This window comes from Ischnura elegans, chromosome 5, assembly GCF_921293095.1.
Source record: "Ischnura elegans chromosome 5, ioIscEleg1.1, whole genome shotgun sequence".
Taxonomy (NCBI): Eukaryota; Metazoa; Arthropoda; class Insecta; order Odonata; family Coenagrionidae; genus Ischnura; species Ischnura elegans.
The window spans coordinates 8,817,931-8,840,972 of NC_060250.1; the positions used below are offsets into that span (position 1 = coordinate 8,817,931).

The 23,042-nt window shown below is 37.8% G+C and overlaps 1 protein-coding gene across 1 annotated transcript in view; it reads left to right on the plus strand.

Annotated features, from left to right (window-relative positions):
- The window catches only part of LOC124158484, a 384,878-nt gene that overhangs the window by 175,099 nt on the left and 186,737 nt on the right, over nucleotides 1-23,042 (plus strand). The gene's annotated exons all lie outside the window — the stretch shown is intronic.

A 23,042-nucleotide genomic window follows, 5' to 3' on the forward strand; every position in this document is an offset into this window, starting at 1 on the left:
GATATCAAACGTAATTTCTCACCTCAAACATAAGTACACTATTCTTTCAATTGAAATTTCATAATTATACATGCATGGGAGTCGGCAATATTTGGAGTTCCAGAAAAGGCTTCCATTAGGCTTCAACTGCTTCCTTGAGCGGTGTACAGCGGCCAACATCCATTTTTTTTTCATTTCAGTGGCTATAGCTCACTCACGATACCTCCACGATGGATTTATAGAACGCTTGTTTTCTTTGCAGGTGAACACAGTAACGAATTCGTTTGTTTAATTTTCAGTTAAACGTTTAGGGTATTTCTTTTTTATATATTATTAATTTTGGTAATTGCTTATCTGTGAGCGGTAGGTTAGAGTCGGTTCAACTTGAATCACGTGAATATATTTTCCGTCCCTTAGAAGGCCATCATCATCCGAACGACGCAATGCATTGCGAAGTGAAAACCTATTTGCATTAATTAAACATTCCTCACAAAAGATGAAGTATTCAATATTTATTTAATACAACAACGTATTCAGCTCATATTATAATTGAAGCATGTACTTAAAGCCTGAACCACGCGATAATTTCTTCCCATCCCTATTGAGAGATAGATCCTGTGATAGGTTTTCAGGGGCCGAAAGAGTGATCGGTCGACCAATCATTTTCTAAATCACACGATCATTCCCACCGTCCTTTTACCAACGCTTATTCCATCGAAGTTTGAAATAGTTTGGAAAATAGAGAAATGCATTTTGCTCCTCTTGGCTTGCTGGACCCTCACAACCTTTGTTCAAGCCACACCTACCTGCTCCGCCTTCGCGGTGAATGGGCAACCTGAATCTTGGAGGCGCAGTTGGATGTAGGAGGGATCTAGTCTCGGAAGTTTGGTCCGTTATGGGAGAACTTGCTCCAGCCAGAGTGTTCTATTTTCAAATGGTGGCAAATGAGGGGTGCCTTGGTGGGGCCAGCTCTTGCTAGGGGCGGTCATGATTTATCGCAGTAACGTTGGGGGGAGCTATTCAGCGTCGTTGCTAGGAAACAATGAGTTGGAAAGTATTCGATTTATGCACCATGAAAGGGTGATTTCTTTGAATTATACTTTATACTTTCTACGTATTTTACCTTTTTGCGACTTTATGTTTTAAAATCTTCCAAATTAGATACGGAGGAAACAGAAGGTACGGATGGAGCGAGTACTGAGCAGGGAGAAGATGCCGGAAACAGTGTTGGAGGGAAGAATGTTGAGTAAAGGAGGGAGAGGAAGGAAAAGGATTTTTAGGTAGAAGGAATGGGAGTAGGCCTTATTGTTAATTGAAGGGAAGAATAGTAAAATGGATTCCAGGACTTTTAAGACAAATTTTTGTTTTTCTCGATTGACAAAACTATTCTCCTAGATCCTAGTTATCTAGTGTCTTCTTCCTGCTAAGATCTAATCTAGGAATCGTTTCAATAGTTTACCTCTTCCAACTCGGCCCTCGACAAAACTCCTCCCACTAAGGCTGTTATCCACTCGGTGTGGAGAATCATTGCGTTTCATCTTTGACTTATTGAATCTAGCTGTGTTTATCTCTCCCGAATTCTTCGCATTACTTCCAAGTTGGAAGCATTTCTGTCCAAGATATTTTTACAAGCCTTCTCCGGCACCACATTCCGAAGGAATCTTGTTTTTTCTCTCTGCTTTCCTCGGAGTCCAAGTATCTGAGCCAAAAGCAGAGATCAAGAAAAAGAGAGTGTACCACAAAGTTTAACTGTACTCAGTTACAGTTAGGGCCTCCGCGCACTGACAACTTTTACAAAGCGACTAATTAGTTGTTTACTAGAGTTACTGTATTTGTATTTTTTTAAATATCACTTGAGGCCCATGCACCACAAGCGGATGAATTTTGTTAAAAAACAATTTAAAATTCTTTACTTTATTATAAAATCTTATGCATTTTACTTATAATTTGCAGAATTAAATGAATAGTGGAGAAAAAATATAAGGCGTCTTGCGTTATACCAAGAGGGATGGGTTGTGTTTCGGAATAATATTGCTTTGTCTTTCATAGTGTGAGTCGAAAATGGTGTGATTCGTCTAGCATAATACTTGAACGATCCACACGATTACATCCACAACTACCCATTTCCTCCCATCACTTGGACTGCGACTACAACGCTATTATCGTCATGCTCGTGGAGAGAGACTGATTCACAGACGACGCGTCGCGAACCATGTTCTCCGGTGAAGAAAGATCTGAGGTTTTCCGGTACTCCGGTACGGATGTACTCCTGTATGGTATCTAAGCCGAAAAGTAACAACTTATGAGTAGGTGTATTGCTAGCAATAGCTACAATGTAAGGCATCGCTTACTAGTAAAAACTGAATGAAATGCAATCGTCACCGGCAACTCAATTACTTCTTCTCCGTGCTTCCGTGCTCTGAGTGCACACACTGCCAACATATGTGTTAACAAATTCTTTCCAGGTTGTTAGAGAAATGTTATTTGATGTCAAGAGAGTTTTCTTCGAGATTGAAGCTCCATTACCTTGTGCTATGATGCTTGTGACATCCGATGTTTTCCTACCATTCCTTTGCCCGCCAAAATTAATCTTTTACGAGGTGTGTTCATAAAATAAGGAGAGTTTTACTTTTTTGAAAAAAATATTAATTTATCCGTCTGCGTTCAAAGTATTTGATTTTGTATTTGATAAACATTTCACAGCCAGTTAAAGACTATTTCTTTCAATTTTTCACGTTTTCATGGGTTATGTGCTGGGGCTTTTGTCTTCTCAACGTCGTCATGGCCATCTAGGAAACGTTTGTAGCACTCGTAAATTCGTTTTTTACTCTTAGCAGACTTACCATTGGCCTTTTTTTAATCTTTCCAGTCACTTTTTTTACGCGTTATGTCATTATTTCTGTAATCATTGATTCAAATTATTTGATCTTTTTCCTTACCAAACGAGAATAGCCGAACTCACGACAACGCGTCTAACCTAAGCGGCTGTCACGGACCAAGTGCACGATGAATAAAGCCGAATACTTTATCACACTTTGTAGAGTAGGTACATGTACCAGCATAATTGAAAAATGACATTCGAACTCACCAAATCCGCGAAATTAACGAATTCCCGTTATTTTATGAAAAAAACTTCTATGCTGCATTCATTTTGTAACATAATTGCGTCCAAAATTATTTGCATTGTCTTTCCTTTAACTTGGAAATTCAAATTGAAAATAATCCAATTCTCGCTTGGCAAGCAGGCGTCTTATGTTGCGTCTCCACTGCCCTAGTTTTCTTATCCAGCAGATAGTCTTGACTGCGCACGCTCGTAAATTGGTCCGCTGCCTTCCACTTCAGATAGTTAAGGCCTTTTGTGACCTCGGCCCGCCTCACTCCCACTGCTCCCACCAAATGCAGTCACTACTATTCTTTTATCATAGATTAGAGGACATTTTGGCACATCGTGAATTTCAGATAGTAGATAGAGATTAGGCCTTTTTTGTAAGCCGACGAGCGTGCGAACTTAGATACACTAATTGCAAAAACATAATACGCAAACCACCGAAGATAGTGTGCTGATATTCGCTGGAGACTTACTATTATTCTGCACGATTGTTAATTTGCATTTATTTAGTGAATTTTGAATGGTGCTCCATTTTCCATAGCTTCTTCATAAGGTGTAGTTTATTGATGGTTCCCCTTGTCACCAGGCAGGTAGGAATATGCTTTGGGAGGAACTTTGTCCATAACGGAATTTTGCCTATTCTGATTTTTAATTTTCAATCTGGAAATTATGCGTTCATTATATCAGCTAAATATTTGCATAATGCTGAAAGCTAAACTGATCGCTGGTTATTGGTAGATATTCTGACATGTAACTATATCACATTATGGAGTGTCAGAGGATTGTTGGCCGTTGGATATTTGTCTCTTCAGCACAGGTAGTCGCCACCAGGAGCAAACATTTTGAGGAACTTAATCCCCCAGAGGCATGCCTAAACTTGCCAGCTAATTTTTCTACGGAGGAAATATGTAAATTAAACCATTTATGTGCTATTAAGTTTGGTTGCACTTACTTACAATTGCATTCCTGCTCTTCAACAGCTTCCAACTCCTCTGCAACTGGCTGTTTGGTAGTATTTCCTCCTTTGAAGCTGAAAGCGTTCATAATTTTTAAAAGTATTTTTTCGTAGGTGCTGATTAATATAGTGAAATCGTTATCATGCCGTGTATTTCTTTGGCCTCTGCCTTCATCATCATCATCATCAGTGATTACTGTCCTTAGACAGGTTTCCACTGGACTTCTCTCCATCTTTCTCTATCCTGAGCATCCTCCTTTAGGTCTTTGTATTTTCTTCCTCTTCTTATATCATCCAACATTCCCATCCTCCTTCTTCCTCTTCCTCTCTTTCCTTCTATCTTCCCTTCTATTATTCTCCGTTCCAAACAATTCCTTCTTAATATATGCCCTAACCAACTTGCCTTCCTCTTATGAATCATATGTATTAATTTTCTTTCCTCGCCTATTCTTCTTAGAACTTCCTCATTCTTCACTCTGTCAGTCCACTTCACTTTCAACATTCGTCTCCATACCCACATTTCAAAACTTTCTAAATATCTCTCCTCCTTCTTTTTAACAGTCCATGATTCACATCCGTACAACACTACACTCCACACAAAACATTTCATAAACCTCTTCCTCATCTCTATTGGAATTCTTTTTGCTGTTAACAATGCTTTTACCTTTCCATACGCTCCTTTACCTATTGATATCCTTCTTCTTATTTCCTCAGTACAACTTCCATTCCATCTTACCATACTTCCCAAATATTGGAAAGTCTGTACTTGCTGTATGATATTTCCTTCTAAGGATATACAAACACAACCTTCTTTTCTGCTGATTCTCATCACCTTGGTTTTATTTATGTTTAAGTTCATTCCAAATTCCCTCCCCACATCCATTATATCATCCATCACTTGTTGTAAATCTTCTTCACTTTCTGCCAGCACTGCCTGATCATCTGCATATTTAATTGTTTTTATTCTTTCTCCTCCTATTACAACTCCTCTAGCTTTTTCTAAAGCTTTCTCCATCATTTTTTCTGCATAAACATTGAAGAGCTCTGGAGAAAGGCAGCACCCTTGCCTCACTCCTCTTCCTATGCCAATTTCTTCTGTTTCATCATCTCCAATTTTTATAACTACTACCTGCCTACAATACATCTCCTTTATTAATCTCCTATCTTTCCAATCAATGCCAATGTCTTTCAAAATTTTCAATAACACATTCCAATTAACCTTATCAAATGCCTTTTCCCAATCAATAAAGCAAATGTACAAATCTCTATTCACTTCCATCATTCTTTCTCCTATCATCCTCAAGCATCCTATTGCATCACGAGTCCCTTTACCCTTTCTAAATCCAAATTGATCTTCTCCCATATTTTCTTTAATTCTTCCTTCGATTCTTTTTAATATAATCCTTGTAATTACTTTGGTAACATGGCATATAAGACTAATTGTCCTATAGTCTTTACATTCTTTGGCATTATATTTCTTTGGTATTGGTATTAGAATAGTTTTAAGTAGATCATCAGGCCAGCTCCCGGTATCATATATCCTATTGATTAAATTTGTTAGTCGACTCATTGCACTGTTACCTAGGTTCTTTAATGCTTCTGATGGTATTCTATCGCATCCCATTGCTTTCCTTTCCTTGAGATCCTTGATTGCCTTTTCCACTTCTCTTCTCAGTATGTTTGGTCCTCTATTCACCTCTTCACATTCCCATTCCTCTTCCAGCTCCATCTCAGAATGATCATCTTTATTATCATATAGTTCTTTCACATATTCTTTCCATATGTTTTTGTTTTCCTCAACACCTGTTGTTATCTTTCCGTATTTATTTAACATTCCTTGTTTACTTATTTTCTTTGGCTCTCTTTTTGTGAACTTTTTAGCTGTTTTATACATTTCTTCCAATCTCCCTTGTTCTTCTAGGACTTCCATCTTTTCGCATTCTCTCTCCATCCACTCCTCTCTTGCCTTATCAGTTAATCTTCGTAGTTCATTGTTAAGTTTCCTATATTGCCCTTTTCCTTCTTCAGTGTGAACATTTTTCCACTTTCTCCTTTCCTCCATTTTATCTATCATGCTCTGAGTGATCCATTCCTTCCTATTTCTTTCCTTTTGTACAACACCAACTTCCTCTTCTAAGACTTCCCATATTACATCCCTAATGTTATTCCATTCCTCTGATACCTCATTACTTTGTCTTACATCTTCCAATTTCCTCTGCCTTATGACTGGTTAAATTACGATTATCATGTCACCAAATGAAAATAGTAAATTGTGCAGTCCTGCAGAGCTTTTCCGCGGTTAAAGTCATCATCGCATTCGTCTAAGGTTATCGTTTGGCCGAAAACAACCCATTCTTTCCCTTTTCTTTTGTATAGCCACTCAAAAATAAACTCGAGTTCAGACAGGCATTTGTCTTCTCTCCGCGAGTCGTACTTAGAGCCCACAAATCCTCCTCTCTCCAATGCCACCATTATCGTCATTTCAATTAATGGCAATGTAAGTATTTATGCTCACTATTGGATAACCGAGAGTAGATAAGACTTATGCAAGATACCATGGCTTAGCGGTTATAGGACTCCTCATGTCTCGGGTATCATTTCCATATCTTATTACATTATGCCGATAAAATTATGCTGTCGTCCCACTATGCATTTCCCTGCCATCAAATATAAGTCGATGCATTTCTCTTAAGGCCTTATCTCCCTTTCCGTTCAAGGCGAGTGCCACCACGTCTGCCGTCAATGAACCTATTTTTAAAGTAGCCTCCTTTTTTTTCACTGCACACGCTAGTCGGAAGTGGGAAATTTACTTCCGCTGCCTGCGCTAAAATAAAAAGAGCGTAAGATCTTTGCAGTGTATCTCCTAACGGATGTTGTGGCGACGTTCCCACGTTTTCTTTTCCTGAGGAAAATTGGAAGATAAGGTCATACATAAAAAGAAGAACTATGCCTTTTTTACTTTATAATTTAAGGTGAATACCATTTATTTTACTCATAATATACCGTTCACTTAGGGGCAAGATGACGATTCATCAAAAGAATTCGGTGGTTGAGAAGGAAAGATAAGTAATTGCATAAATGCAGGTTTTTTTCACGACTGCCATTGTTTTCTTGCACTTACATTCCATTTTTCTCTGTTGTCATGGAAGTCCTTTTCTCTCATTCCTCTTCTTTGTCATCGTTATCTGTATTGACTGTCTCAAATACACTTTTGGCCTTCCTCTTTTCATTTTATCTGCAGGTCTCCAATCCAACATTTTCTTGACCATCTAGTGTCATCCACCCTATTGGAATGGCAAAAACAGAGTAGTTCATTGTTTCTACTACCTTGACTCTATATTATATTTATAATTAAATCCTATCTAGCTTCATCAAGTTTGCTCCTTCTGCAACTCCTTCTCATTTAATCTCCTTAAGTCATCGATAACCTATTTATATGTTTTCGTAAGTTCCAATTATCTGTCTATCACACTACCTTCCATTCTTTTTAGTTTAAAAAAATTACTTTCGTTTTTCTGTTAATATAGTTGTCTTGTAAATAAAATGTAGAGCTTTTACGATAGATGTCAAGCTTGTTTTTCAAGAAGCCTAATTGGGTTGCTGTGGTGATGACGTAAGATAGATCCACGCGACTACGAATATAACCAGCCAGCGGTGAAACGCGTTACGCCGAAGGCAAAGAGAAGTCAGAGTTCATCATCAATATCGTAATTTTAACTTTTCTTTTTGGAAAAGATAAATTATCTGCGCTTTTTTAAATTCATTGCGTTCAGAATGTGTAAAAACCTTTTATGGTTTTTTTGATTGTAGTAGGAAATCAATGGCGTTCTTTCTAACAGCCACATTTTTCTCTAAGCTGCATCTTTGGTCTCAAGCTCCTTGGGATTTATTGCGTAATCCCAAAATAGTTGACCACCAGGAAGTGAATAAATTTATGGAGTTGGTACTGAAGCAATTCGTATTTAAAACATCTGCATTTTGGTTCTGCTTGTATGAAAATGAGCAATATAAAAAAAACCGTTCTAAAATTCTCGTCGTTATAACTTAAGTGGTCTGAGATTAGGCGAATAAAGGACTGCTTCTTGTAAGAAAATAATATAAATATTGGGAAAATTATCTATTTTCAGTAAAATTGATTTATTCAGAAGTAACTTGGCGTAAATTATGAACTTCCATGGTATAATAATCAAACCATTTAATTTCCTCTGAAACTTTATTTGTTACTCGAACAATGTATTTCACCGCACTATAGTAGGTAATTCCTCATGAATGGGTATCGAATCGAGGGTACCTCACAGTGTATCTCTTTTTAGGCCCATGCTTGAATGTGTGACCTGCAGTGAAGGATGGACTGTTGCTCATGCATTTTTTTAGATTTGAGATGCTTCAATGTGCAGGCATTATTGCATTTAATATTGTATTACCGATTTGATATGTGTTGTATGTGTAGACAATTAGCAACAAAACTCGTGATTCTGATTTAGATATTTTTTCACGCTAAGATGTTCTATTTTAGTCTGAATAATTCAATATTTGCTTTGGCATATGGCGTATACGAATTCAATATTATATGAATGCATGCTTTCATGTGTGTAAATGTATTTACGGATTACTGAATTAAATGCTTCATTAAAATATTTTTTTTAAAATCTGTTATCGTGAGATTGAAAGGTGGCAACGAATCTCGTTTTACGTGCCTTTCGTGATGCTTCGACAGTTTATTTACTAGTTGGAGTATGGATGGGACTAATGTGCAGAATATAATCTTAGGAATTAAAAAGAATGTTTTTTCGACAGGTTGGTGCGTTTCTTATCTTGTTATTCAATCGCAAATAATGAGATAAAAACCTAACGGTAAACATGATGTGGACGTGGATATGGGCTAATCTCGTATTTGGAGTGCATTGGGAGTCACTTAAATGGGTAAATCTTGGATGGATGATCATGGAAGAATGGCTCATTGCCCGCCAACTTTGGAACTTGGCAATTTGGGGTGCCTATTAGCCGAGTGAGGAGAAAGCTGTTTGTAATCAGTGAATCCTTTTGCTTGCCATCTTTTCTTTTTTTTAACCTCCGATAGCTCAGCAAAAACACCATAGAAGCGACAGGCGGGTACTGCGCATCTAGGGCAATCCTCCGTACCACACGCTCAAGTCATTTCTGGTCTTAAATTTTTAGTTTAAGGTTAGTAGCAATCTCACTAACTAGACTGCCTCCATTCATTCTCCTGCCAAAGGTGCACTGAGGAGCGACAGCCAGAAAACTTGCCGAACGGCTTCAGCATTGACTTGTCTCGACCTTTATGCCGATAAAGGAGAATTTTTAATGCACTGTGTCTAGAGTGTGAAGCAGTGTGAAACATTACGCCCATTCCCATTCAAAACAAAAGAAGAGACATGCCGACTTCTGGAAGTGCTTTAATCCATGACAACGCCCGTCATCTCAGCGCTGAAATACACCTTGTGCAATTTCGACGGGATGTTTTCGATCAGCCGGCGTATAATGTCGTGTGATTCCCATATTTACGCTGAAATAAAGATGTGGCTAGAAGGGAAGGGAATAGATGAGCTTCAGAACATAGACAGCATTCATTGTTAGTATTTGGCGGCAACATCATATGAAGAAGGTATAGTAAAGCTTGTCCACTGGCACGACCAATCCCTCAATCGCCGCGGCCATACTATCGAAAGGACACCGCGAGTGTGCGCAATATTTTCCTATGAAATCATTTTTAATCAATTGTTTCGCCTTCTGTTCATGGCCCAACGGAGCTTGAAAAATAATGCCCTCGTATAGCATGTGTCGGTACTGTGGTGTAACCCGGGAATAATATGTAAGATAACAAGTTTATGGATGACTTTCAAATACCAGTTTCGAAAGTAAGTGTAACTGCCAGTAAAGGAATTTAGAAGTTTGGTTTTTGAGACCGCATCATGCTCCCATTTCTTCCCAATGTTGCGTGAACGCAACGCAGACTTTGCGATTTTTTTTCTCCGTATTTGTTATTGATAAGTAGTTAATATTTTTAACATAGGTAGTTTAATACTTTCTAAAATGTTATGAATTTTTCTATGGAAGAAATTTAATAACTTTTGTTTTTACAATGGCCTTTTCATTCATATGTAAGTCGTTATTTTAGGTCATCTTTTAAGTTTACATATTATGTTAAATCTGAGGCACTCGATGATTATATCTCTCTGCAAATACAATGATGCATTTTTATTCTAGGCCATTGCAACAATTTGGGTGAATTTCACTCAGTGATTTTCAAATTATTTAACAATAAAGCAAGTGTTGCGTTCACGCAACATTGGGAGGACCCCGGTAATCTAGGGAAACGGCGCGCCGCGGCGGTCGTCGTTTAGAGTGTTTTTTTTTGGACTGAAAAATGAAAAGCTCATCAAGAATATGTTACCTTTTTATAGGGAAACTTTAGTTTCAGGCAATTGTACAGTATTTTAGTCCTAATTATACATCTACTAAAGTGTTGAAGGGTCTTTACTAGGATGTTTGGCAGGTGGTGAGTTTTCACCGAGTTGTGACTGTTTGATATTTTTAACTTCACGTATCGAGCTAGATTAAATCAGCGTTCACTTGCGCTATAGTGGCAATTTACTGAGATCTAAACATAAAAGATGCATAAAAACTTTGCTATAGAGTTGTCCAGAAAAATGTCCAGATTTCTGTAGGCGTCTGCAATTCCAAGATATACTGGCATCCTAAGGTAAGAACGATCTGCTTACCACAGTTGACAAGTATGCTAAAAGCAAGTGAGTATGTGAGGGTTAGCAAATAGATCGTAAATTCGTATTTATGTGGTGTTGTTGACTAGGATTCAAAGGGAAGGTAGTGGGAGGGAAAAAAGCATAGTTAGGCTGGGCGGGGATATCCTGGCACAATGGGTCTCCGTGCACAGCGGGGGTTGGCGAGTGAGCAAAAAGAATGCAGAGGTAGGAGGGTTCACATTATCGCAGTATTTTCTGAGCAATTCATGCCCACTGGCCGCTGACGATAATGAGCTGATAAGGCTCCAAATGAGGGCGCAAGGGAATTCCGAAAGAAATTTTTTTAGAACTATGAGTGACGATGAATGCATTGGGATTCTAAGAAAAATATTTCTTGGTATATTGACTGAGGTAATGGCTCAAAGGGATAGCTTGAACACTGGGTATTACGGTATATAGAAGGGACAATGTTCTGTTCCATCTGCTTTTACTATACCTGTGGTTGTGTGTTGAACAATCGTTCCCTCCAAATGACCTGAACCCACATTTGCAGCCTAAGTTGCTCACTATCGCCAGTGATCATAGTGCGTGAAATTCTCAGAAAATATTACAATAGCGTAGTATTTCTTCCATTCTGATGTTTAGTGGTTATTACACCTTAGCTAAAAAATATTACTGGAGTAACGACGCGTCCCTATTGTGCGTCAAACGATGTCCCGGAAGCGTTTTGTTGAACCTAAAATGTTCATACGCCTGGCTGGTAACAGAAGTTTGGACCAGGGGGATAAGTTTTCTAAGATACGTCCATACTTTGCGAGCTCAACCAAGTATCTCTACGGTTTGATACAATTTCTCATAAATTATCTTTTGACGAGAAGATGATGCCATATTTTAGCGAAAGTGAAGGAGCAATTACTCATAATCAATAGCAGACACTTTGTTACTTCCGCGATATAAAAATTCCTATTGATTGACCGGTTTCTTTATATATTCTCTACTTTATAATGGTGTAATAGCCGAAACCGGTCAAATAATATACATTTTTATAAATACTTTGTGGAAATCACAAAGTGTCTGTTATTGATATTATGGAGCCTTCCACCACGTACAGGCATCAAGTTTCGATTTGAGCAACTACTCTTATAGTCACTAAACTTGCCATAATATAGGACATAACGGAATAAATAGTTTGCGAAATGCAGTAAGGAAACACAAGGTTGGCCACAGTATTGTTCGTGACGAAAACATTCACGACGAAGATGCCGAGTTTATAGCAGCCAGAAGATTAGTGATTACCAGAAGTGCAATATTCATTTACATACTGATTGCTCTTCTAAATTTCATGAACAATACAAAGTTTAATCAATATTTTGGGTTAAATATATATTTGGGTTATAATAAAAAAGAATTATTTGCAAAAATAAAAGAGTTCCGAAAAAAAGGCAAAACGTCTCATTTGACCCGGGGAACTCCCGATGTTGCGTATACGCAACGTTTCACCATCGGCAAACTAAAAACAATAAAAATATAGAAATCGATAATTTGCCTTATTTGAGTCTATTTTATCAAAATATTTGGAATTTTGAAGTTATTAACATGCTTGGGATTTAATGGGTTAAGTGGCAGCTAAGTTTCCCCATGGGTCATAAAGTTACACCTCGATGGTTTTCCCAAATGCTTAGCAGTGAAGGCAGTCAAAATTTGGATTGGGTTTATGTAGGAATAATCATGAGAGCAGAACTCAATCTGAAAATGTCTACAGCAACACGCGGAAAGGGAGATCTTTAGGAAATTGTTTTTAGGGAATCTTTTCTTAGATAACTTTATACCTTCTAATTTTATGCGAACTCCTTGAGTTGAGGGCGAATGGAAAATTTGTTAAGTGCTGAAAAGTGAAGATCTGATTGGCGTTGACTAGACCGTTAATTTTTTTTTAAAGGCTGTTATAATTGATTCAATTATGATCTAGATCAGTGGTTCTCAAAGTGGGCGCTACCGCCCCCTGCGGGGAGTCTTTGGGAGCAAAAAGGGTCCTGACAATGTGGCAAATGCGAAGGTTCCGTAACCCTCCTTTTGTCTTCGTTTTCAAGCTTCGCTGCTAAAGTCTACTTTGTTTCCCGCACTTAGAAGTTATTTAAACCATGTGTTTTCTTACATTTTAAAGTAAGAACGGTTAAAAAAAATATTTCCAAGCCTTTCTTACACAAGGGAAACGTTTGAAGCCTTTCTTACACAAACAAAACGTATTTCTCATTTGGTCTATCATTGGTACAACTTCACGACACAGCGAACTTATTTATTTATTAGTAATTTAATTAGTCATTGTGTATAATTTAATTATTACAATGTTCCTTTATTTTTATTCCCATTTGGTTAGCTAGTATATGATTCTGATTATTATTTTAAAGATGCCGATTAGGGGGGCGTTGAGTATAGGTTTCTAGATCCAAGGTGGCTCGAATAAGTTTGGGAGACATTGATCTAGATTATAATTTTTCTCTCTTTACTCACCACAACCTGTTCGTTTCATTTCTTAAGTGAATTAAGATTGAATGACTTTAGCACAACATGTATAGCGTTACATTTATTATTTTTCGCTAGTTATTGGAAAAAAGTGGCAACGGATTCATTTTGGTAATATTACTTCGTGAAACATTTTTAGTCACATTTAAAGGAATAAATATAAAGACTGAATTTTTATAAATTCCACATAACTTTTTATTCAAACCGATGGGTTTTTTCTATAGTTTTGGGCGGGATTTTGTGGAATTTACTTTTCATTTTGAAATAATAATGATGGTTTTGCTTTTCCACCAAAATAGTAATTGCAAAACTTCACTGCGACCTTAAGTGACTATAAAAAGAGATCATGGACTTGAGTGTCCATAAATTTCATGTTTTCTATGACCAATGTGCCTCATGATGAAGATGCTCCTTGAAACCTAATTCGTTGTGAAGTTTTGCAGTAAATATATGTGCAAACACAAATCCATTCTCATTATTGAAAAGTGTCGGTGTCACCCTGTGCAAAGTGGTGTGGAGGTTAAAAATTTTCAATCTATTTAATCAGCAGTGAATTCGAGAATCCACAAAAATAGCTCGCAAGCTGTAAAAGATAACTCATTTACATTTTCCATGTCTGCAAAGAATTTACACATCACTGCTTGTGAGGAGACATTTCATTGTCTTTTCCGCTGCGAAAGAATCTATTCTTGGATTGTCTTCAAGAGTGGTGAGGAGGCAGGGCTGCTTCCCGTCCTGGCCTCAAGTTTGAAGCTCACACCATCGGCTCTCACGTATATCCTCCCTCGACCGCGAGAGAAATAAAATAACAGGCGTACATTATTTTTATCTTGTTACACGGGGGTTTGGTCATGCCCCACGTGCTCATAAAAGCACGTGGACGTGACTCTTGGATAGGAAGCTTGCTCGCTGTGCTGGGAAGATACCGCCACGGACTGTGGGACAAATTTAACCCAGCTGCCGCCAGCCGAATAGGGCATTCCTATTGGATGTAATTAGGTGGGCTAACATTCGCGGACTGGTAGATATATTCCTTATCCTATGAAGAAACCTTGTCGGTTATAGTAGTACAGCTACATTCATCCCGCAAGCCTACTCAACTGGCGTCTGGCGGGGGGTGCTAGGAAACTAAGATTTACCAAAAAATATCTTAAAAGTGCACGTAGGAATGGTTATTACTGCTGAGTAACACACGGCATTTATTGGAGTCCTTTATTGATGTAGAATCCTGCGCGGCAGGTTTGAAGTATTCCTGAATCAGTCGATTGATGGATAAATTTTAAAAATATTTTTTTAAGTTTTCTTTTGCCTTTTGTCTCACTGATCTCTTTAAAGTTACATCCTCAATGTTTTATGTAAATTTTGATGAGAGCAGTTGAGGCATACCTTTGTGTGATTTGATTTAATTAAGAGCGACACAGAGAAAATCACATTTTCAGGTCCGACTGAAACGATAAATTAAGTGAGGTATTTTGCTAAACGGATAGGATATGAATTTGTTTATCCCAGAGCAATGAAGGACGTTACTAGATGCTCGGCGGAACTTCATCAGATCATTTCCTTTTTATTTGTAAACGACTGATGTCCTAAGCCTCCACTAAGCGTCTTTGAGCCGGCTTGCGGGTGACTATGTACATGTATATGAATTATTTTAAATATATTGAAAACACGCCTATTTAGGCTGCATGCGGGGTAGTATGTATGTATGACAAATCCAAAATAGATTGCTTCTTAACTGGTAAGTCATAAGACTTGAGGGGTGGGGTAAGGGAGAAGCTCGAGAAGCCACCTCCACGGGGTGAGTTCTGGATCTCCCTGAGATCCGCAGTGGCACCTGTTCTCATGGTGGGCGAATAAAGTGCAAAATTTGGAACACGGAGCCATTTTCGTAGATGATGTAGCGTGAGCAGTGATTTGACATCAGTTCATAGGGAGATAAGGAGGTCCTTACTTTAAGATGGGAGAAGGGAAAAGTGTTGCTCTAAATAAGTGGAAGGGTCGTATTAGTGCGATTATGCCCGTACGAGTACAGCAAATTAAAGTATATGGCATTAATTAAGAAAGTGTCAAAGTTTTTTTTTACCTTTCTTAGCATATCAATACCGGTTATTGTATAAAAAAACGTGAGTATTCCATCTATGTGGCTTACGTCGACAATTTCAGACATGGCTGGTGCAGAAGGGCTTAAAAACTATTTAAATCACGACACTTATCGCCGAAATAGTGTATGCGGGTATGCGATGCGGGTTGCCTAAGTTCAACATTAATGGCCCGGCGCCACCGCAGGATGTCAACCTACGGGAACAACATTTTTTCTCTAGAATGGCAGCATAAAGAGTGATTGCAGGATGTTGTTTATATTGCTGTAATAAGGAATCAAAGAGTATAACAAAGGTATTTGAAATTTATGGAGGTGACAGGATAATAATCTTGTGAAAATGAGATTGTGGTTATATGTATTATAAGATGAGGTGAATGGCATTTGAATATTTGAAAATCATATTGAAAAATTGTTTTAAAACCAATGAAACCAGTTTTAAATACATAATCACGCCTAATTTCGGCAAAATATCAATCGTTGAAGCAAGGAAGGAAAATTAAAAGTACGTAATAATCGACTGAAAGACATATGTATAAACTAAATTGAAGGTTTCCTGCGATGTAGATTTTGATGTCAATTATTAAGAGGAAGCGGAGAGAATGGGGCAATTAAGCAATGCACTTGAGAAGGCGAAGGAGTTGTGCAACTTGACTTGACGAATAGCCAATAATGAACAAAGTAAGGAGGAAATAGCGAAGAGGACATTCCTCGAATAATATTATAAATTTAAAAAATTGAAAACAACGTTTTTCTCGCCAACAAAAAGGAAATAAATTTCTCTGTCCATCTGAGTCTCGATATGAATTGTTACTCAAATGGTGACATTACAATAATTGCGACCAAAACGAAAAACGTTTTGCGCATGTAACAAAACATTTAGCGTTTGCAATAAATATCTATGAATTTGGATTATTATCATTTACAGTTGCGTTTTCCATCGTTATGTAAATTGATAGTACCTGCTACTAATTGATTCTATGCACTATTAACCAATTTAAGGTTGTTTAAAATTCAGTTTATACTGAATGAGAAGGTAATGCTCGGCACTTAACATCTGAACCTATTAGAAATTAGCACCTAATGAGTTGATCGATCAATGTTAATATTCAAGTTGTCATCAGTTTATGTTTAAGTACTCAGCAATCATACATGAATGTGTTATTACCTGACACGTAATGTTTGAAGATGCAATATCTGAGCGTTTTGTATTCTGTTTTAGTTCTCAAAGATCAGTAAAGTCTTCAACTATGCGAATGTGTTGATTTTAGATAAGAACATGATTGGTAAACCAAATGGCAGTTTATGAAGAATTTTTTAGAGTGATGTCACCTATTGCAAATACTAAATATAATGTTACATGCACCCAAGGGGTTTTCGTTTTGGTCGTAATGATGGTCATAAAGTAAGTCACCATTTGAGTAACAACTCATATCTCAATATTGAGATATATATGTACTCATATGTGGAGAGAGAAGTTTCTTTTCTTTTTTTTTAGCTGGCGATAAAAACGTAGTTTTACATTTTTTAATTTATAATATTGTTTTCTTCTTTTTAGTTTAAACAGATTTTCTTCTTCCTTTCTCTCTCTCTCTTACCTTATGTCACTATCGCTCAACTAACTAACAATTTATAGTTTTGAATTTACTAACGCAATTTATTTCACTTTATTGATTTTTTATTTATTTAAGTTTCATTAAATTTTAATTTTTTTATAATATTTTTCTGAAAAATGTGCTTACATTCTGCACAACATTCAACATGTCACACAATATATTCGCTAAAATGTGACTGCAGCGCCACCGGTGGCAAAATATGGAATTAATTTTCCATACAAAATTAATTTTGTAAATATGTTTTTTTTAAACTAGCCAGAAGCGTGACAGAAAGCATGAAAGTATGCATTGTAATCAAGATCTGAGCTAGAGCTACAGTTTCAATGCTCTAGCTAGTCGTTAAGTGTGTTAAAATTGTGTTACAAAATTCCACCATAACAAACAGACAGACGCGAAAGTAAGTTAAGAAAAACGTTGTAAAAAGAGGAGTCACCTTACAGCTGGAAATGTAAGGGTTGAAGACAGGGAGCAATTTCTTAGGACTTACATTTGGGGCATGCGTCTTTATGACATGGAGGATGACAGCAGCAGAGAAATCAGGGTTGAAAGCCTTCCATACGTGAAGAGTGATGAAAATCAAATGGATATAACGAGTGAGTAATGTGGAAATTTAAAAAGAGTAGGTAAAAAAATAAACCTTTTGAAAACTTAGGACAGATGACATCGGACGCGGTCACTTCATGAAGCACGACGGTCTGATGAAAGCTGTCGTTGGAGGACGGGTGGAGGGGGAAAACTGCCGAGGGCTACCTGGGGAGAATTATATTTGGCTGATGTTGCATCACATTGGTGTTATTATTCTGAGATAAGAGGTAAGATAAGAGATAAGAGGTGTGAGATTAGGTGATGGTACAATTGGGTGGAGAGTTATTTCAAGCCAATCTTAGGATTAATGGCTGTTGGTAATGATGATTGATTAAGTAAAGCTCTAAAAAATTGTGGCTGAAATATCTCCTTCAAGAATAAATACATTTTTATGGGAGTGACCATCTCCTCCAAAAATCTTTATCGCATATTAAAAAAAATTATCTTGAACTGGTGATGATGATATCTACCTGTGATGCATCACCACCATTTTTGGCTGAATGCGGGCATTTCTACATCTGCGGATCACGTTCGCAGATAAGGAAATGCCCGCTTTTTACGGGCATGGCGCTGTATTTATTTCACCACATCCAAAAAAAACACTTTTTAATCATCGGTAGTTAATGGATTCTTTTGGCTCTAGTGGTTTACCCAGGGGTGGAAGTTATTTTATTCCGGATTACTTGATGCCCCGATCCCTGTGTATGAAGAGATTTCGGATAGATTAGGCGAGGCGTAATTCAGTGTGACCACCACTTGACACACACGAATTGAGCCTGCTTTGAAAATGCCCGTCGCAAAAATCAATTGCCAATCTACGAAACGCCCTCCCACGTGGTCGAGGTGGTAGTGCGGATGATCGCCATGACTACTAGGTCCGTGCAAGAATAATTTTTTTTTCAACCCACAGCGAGTATTTGCTCGTCTTTCTCCCCCTGACGGGAAATTTTAATGAGAGTTCCGTTCATTTTGAGCTGTTTATTCGGCGGGAGAGAGACCCTGCGGTGGCAGACTCGTATTTTAGATTCGCTATCAATTTTCGTCGGAATGAGTTTTATTCTTCACCTGTTTGCATGTTATCGTTGGAGTTTTAGGTATTATTGTACTCTATTATAAATCTTAATTAATTATACTATTATTATTATGTACTTAATTTTTTTTAAATATAAGGCCAACGCTGATAAGTGACTTAATCGTTCCGTTATCATGGCTTGAAATGAAAATATGTTTACAGTTATGTGGCATAAAAATTTGAAAGGTAGTTTTTGAGAAGTCAATGAATTAATCAATTGCTAATTTAAATTAAAAGAAATAATCAAAAGGGTTGCCAAGGTTCAAGAGTTGTTGATTAGTTACGGGATAAGATGAATCAGTCAGAGAGACAACAGCGAAGCGTATAATTTGAGATTAATAAGATCGATCATTATTTACATTAATACTGTGTCTAATACTGTGTTATTTATGGAGAAGAAGAAGAATTAAATCCAATACTTTTCTTCAGCTTGTTCAATAATTTAGAGTGAAAAGATAATTGAACGAGTGAATTTTTTTTAAATGCAAAGAAAAATCTTTATGAGAGTAGTTTAGCACTACTAACTAACAAGAATACTACTAACAACACTAGGAACTAAGAATCTATTTTATTCTGCATAAAATCCTTATTTTCGTCATCCCTTGTGGAATATAAACTTGAATCAATATATTTGTGTTTTGGCTCGTTGATTTCAATTATCATGCCAGTTTCAGCACTGCAAGTGGCTGACAGTTGAGATTATGTGGATAACCTTATGTGGTGTAACATAGAAGGAGAGAATTCAGGAGAGAAGACACGTATCAACCCAATCCGGTGCACTTCGTCAAGTATTTTCCCTTGAGAATGGCGCAAAAGCGCTGAAACTAGTTGGGGGAAACTATAGTGTCTGCGGAAAGCATAAAGTTTATATTTTCAGTACCATAGACTTCCATGAGTGACGACTGAAATTGTATCACCCTGAACTGCTGAATTTTCGCAGACTTAAACTTACGTCCTCAAGCGATTTGAAATTAAGCTCATCTACAATGATTGGCTACATAGTATTCTAATATAAGTTGAGTGCTGTAGTTCATAGAATATTATTTGAATGTGTGATTTATATATCTCCTAGCTTGATATGCTCTGCTGCTGAATAGAGAGTTTTAATGGAGTGCGGAGGTTAATAATTTGGATCATTTATGTAAGTTATTATTATAATAAGGTACTCTGTAGGACCTTGGTATTCCTGGCGAATTATTCAGCTTAATTCGTCTCAGGTATTCCTTTAAAATCTTTGCAGTTGCCCGCGTTTCGTTCTATTACTCATCTTGCCTCTTTCTCAGCTCTGAGGATGCCAGATATATAATCTAGCGAAGCGTCACCAGCGACGGAGATTTTAACCCCAGAGGGCATTATCAATAGAGTGCTATGATTTATACCTTGGTAATTGCATGTCCTGCGTGTGAACGAAAGAGATTTATTTTGTATTTTTAAGTTCAAATGAAGCGCTGTCCCTTCGCTAATGACGGCCAAAAGAGAGAAAACGACTGGTGGAGTGCTCATTTGCTTTGGCGAAGGAATAAGGTGATTTCCTATTCTTTTTTATTGCTTAAATCGAAAGGTTATTATTCCTGGAGTACGCATTTCACGTTTTTAGATTTTTTAATGACGATATCGATTTTTCGCGATTAAATGAAAAGTGAACATTTTCAAGCGCGCGAAAACGCGACGGGTAAGTATGAATGCTGGCAAAACTCCGTGTGACGTCGTTATGATTCCCGCTGCCGCAAGTGAGGTGACCTTGGGGCGAGGCTCTGAGCTCTGATAGGACGCAGGATGCTAGCAGGTAGCAGAGTACCCTGCTAGCTGGTAGCGCTTGGCTTAAATAAGGATTATGAATACCTTATCGAAAGAAGAAAACTTTCCAACTATAGGCAGTTTTCGTAGGTGATTATTAAGAGACGTTTCCCTGAGCTCAGTGCCTCATGCATGCATTGGTAATCTCAGACGATGTAAAACTCCTATCTACTCGTGTAGCATCTAGGTCCCTGTGATGTCACGTTGAGTGGCATTGCATGAGCGCCAATCTGGCCTTTTTCAAATACGGTTAAAATTGACCTTTGTCATTCGTCTAAACTGGGATTTCTAAAACCAAATAATTTGTATATTATGAATACACTAATGGTGGGTAACGGATCGCAATCAATGCCATTCGTTTTCTTTGATTAAGGACACTACTCTATTGCCTGATATTCTGGTTGCTTAACCTTGCGTCGCTTTCGCCGATTTCCTAGCGATGAAGTGTTTCATTTGTCTTTTGTTGAATTTTGAATGTGGAGAGAGGCTGTTTACGTGCTGAAACGATTTACGCGGGGATTTCATGTTGTTGATTCAAGGTTTATGAGTCCGACGAGTCCCACTAAGCACAGCTGTTGTTTTGCTTGAGTTTTGGACCCCTGCGGTGGCTTTTTATGGAAATGGAAGAGGCTTTTAAGTGGACTGATTACTTACGACATTTACTCTGAAGAGGCGAGAAGAAGCCTTTTTCGCGGTCCTGTTTGGAGTTTTTCATCTCAATGAAAGATTCCGATGGGCGTAAATCAGAGACTGGTGAATAATAAACATATTCTCTTCGATGACGAATGGCTTTTAAATGAGAAATCCTTTTTCAAATTAAGTTCAGTGAAAACAAGGAATTCTCTTTTTTTTAATTGAAAATGGAAGCTCATCTGGGAATGGAAGAATTAATTAATTATTGCTCTAATACCACTAGAAATTTGCTTTAGTTTTCACTTACCGAATTCTGTCTGCAGTATTTACAGAGGTTGCGAGCTCGTTTGAGATCCCCCTGTTTTGGGAATAATATATCATTGAGGTTTAGGAGTGACAAGTGAAACAAAAAGGACGGTAGTGCATTAACACCCAAGCAATGATTCACTCTGAGTAAGTGTCTACATTTGTATATTTTTTGTAATCATTCGATTCCGACTCTGAGTTTACTATTTGATGGTTTTCTGCGATCTTTTTTATTTTTTCTAACCATGATATATCGTATTTTATGGAGATAGTGTTTGATCTCTTCGAAATTTGGCATAATATTTAGTTGATCGTGCTGATTAATAATATCCATAAAGTGACTTTGTCTTTGAAAGAAATATTTATGTAGATATTAATAAGATCTTGGCATATACATATATTGTCTACATTTCCATTGAATTTAAGCTCATTATATTGTTGGACCGCTAAGCCGACAAAATTGACTTTTGCCTTGAGAGGGAATGTTGAAAAGGTCATAAAGATTGGACCGTAAAATATGGAAAATACAGGCATTGACGTACAAGGCTCAATTTATAGAGAACTGTTACGCACGTGCTTATATATAATATTTATTTCATTTTCCAATTTTGAATTTGAAAAACCATTTATGCATCCACATTATTGATTTGCTTCAATGCGGTCTAAAGAGAATGATTTTGGCCCTGTCGATGGATTAGGAACAGAAGATAAATGTAAAGAGATATCGTATTTCGTACCCACTTGGATTCATGACCACCTGTGATCACTCTTTAGAGATGCAGATAACACCGCGCCCTAACCTATTTCCAACCTTTCTTCTCCAATGGAATAGCATAGATGGAATGTCTTCCTCTCGTCAAACAGTCATCGCTGCGTGGGATGAGGGACCACATTTTTTCGAGGAAGTTAAATCACTGCCTCGTCGTGACACGCTTTCGGGAATAGTGATGCAATTCCGCCGCCAAAGTTCCTTAGTTCCGTGTGTGAGGCGGCGAGGAGACGAATCGCGGTATGAGTCGCGAGCAGAAGTCGTCTTTGTAACCTAGAGGAAGTTTTCTGAGCGCAAGAGGCCGACTTCTGTATGAGGATCCGAGGAGGAGTTGATTTGAGTGGCGAACGTTGCGACACGAACGGCTGAAAATCGAACTGAGAACTTGGATTCTCCGCTCTTCTCACGGCTCAACAATTGAACAACTGACATTTCTCGCTCAATATGCTTAAGATGTGACATCCTTTAATACAAAAGTTTTACCCTGATTTCGTGTACATGTCAGTTTTCACTGGCTCTTGCCTCAACGTCATGTGCCACATTCTGTTTCATATTCTCTATAAAGGTCATTTTTTCAGGGCTTCCATCGTGTTGTTTGATGGCGATGGCTTTTCCGGAGACCCCGCCAGCATCTTTTGGTCAGAGGTGGAGTTTGAAGCGAATTGGGCCTGTATTTCTATGTCGCTTCATCTTCTTCGAAAGTCGATAATCCTAGAATCATTGGTTTGAAGCAGCTCTCCACTTCATTCCACGAGGTGCTAGCCGTTTTCGTTTTCGCTTAGGCTTGTCACCTCGCGAAGATTTTTTTTGGGTGCGTCTCCCCCAAAATTTGAACCTGGAACTCCTAAGCTAGAGGCGGGCCAAGTGGTGTACTA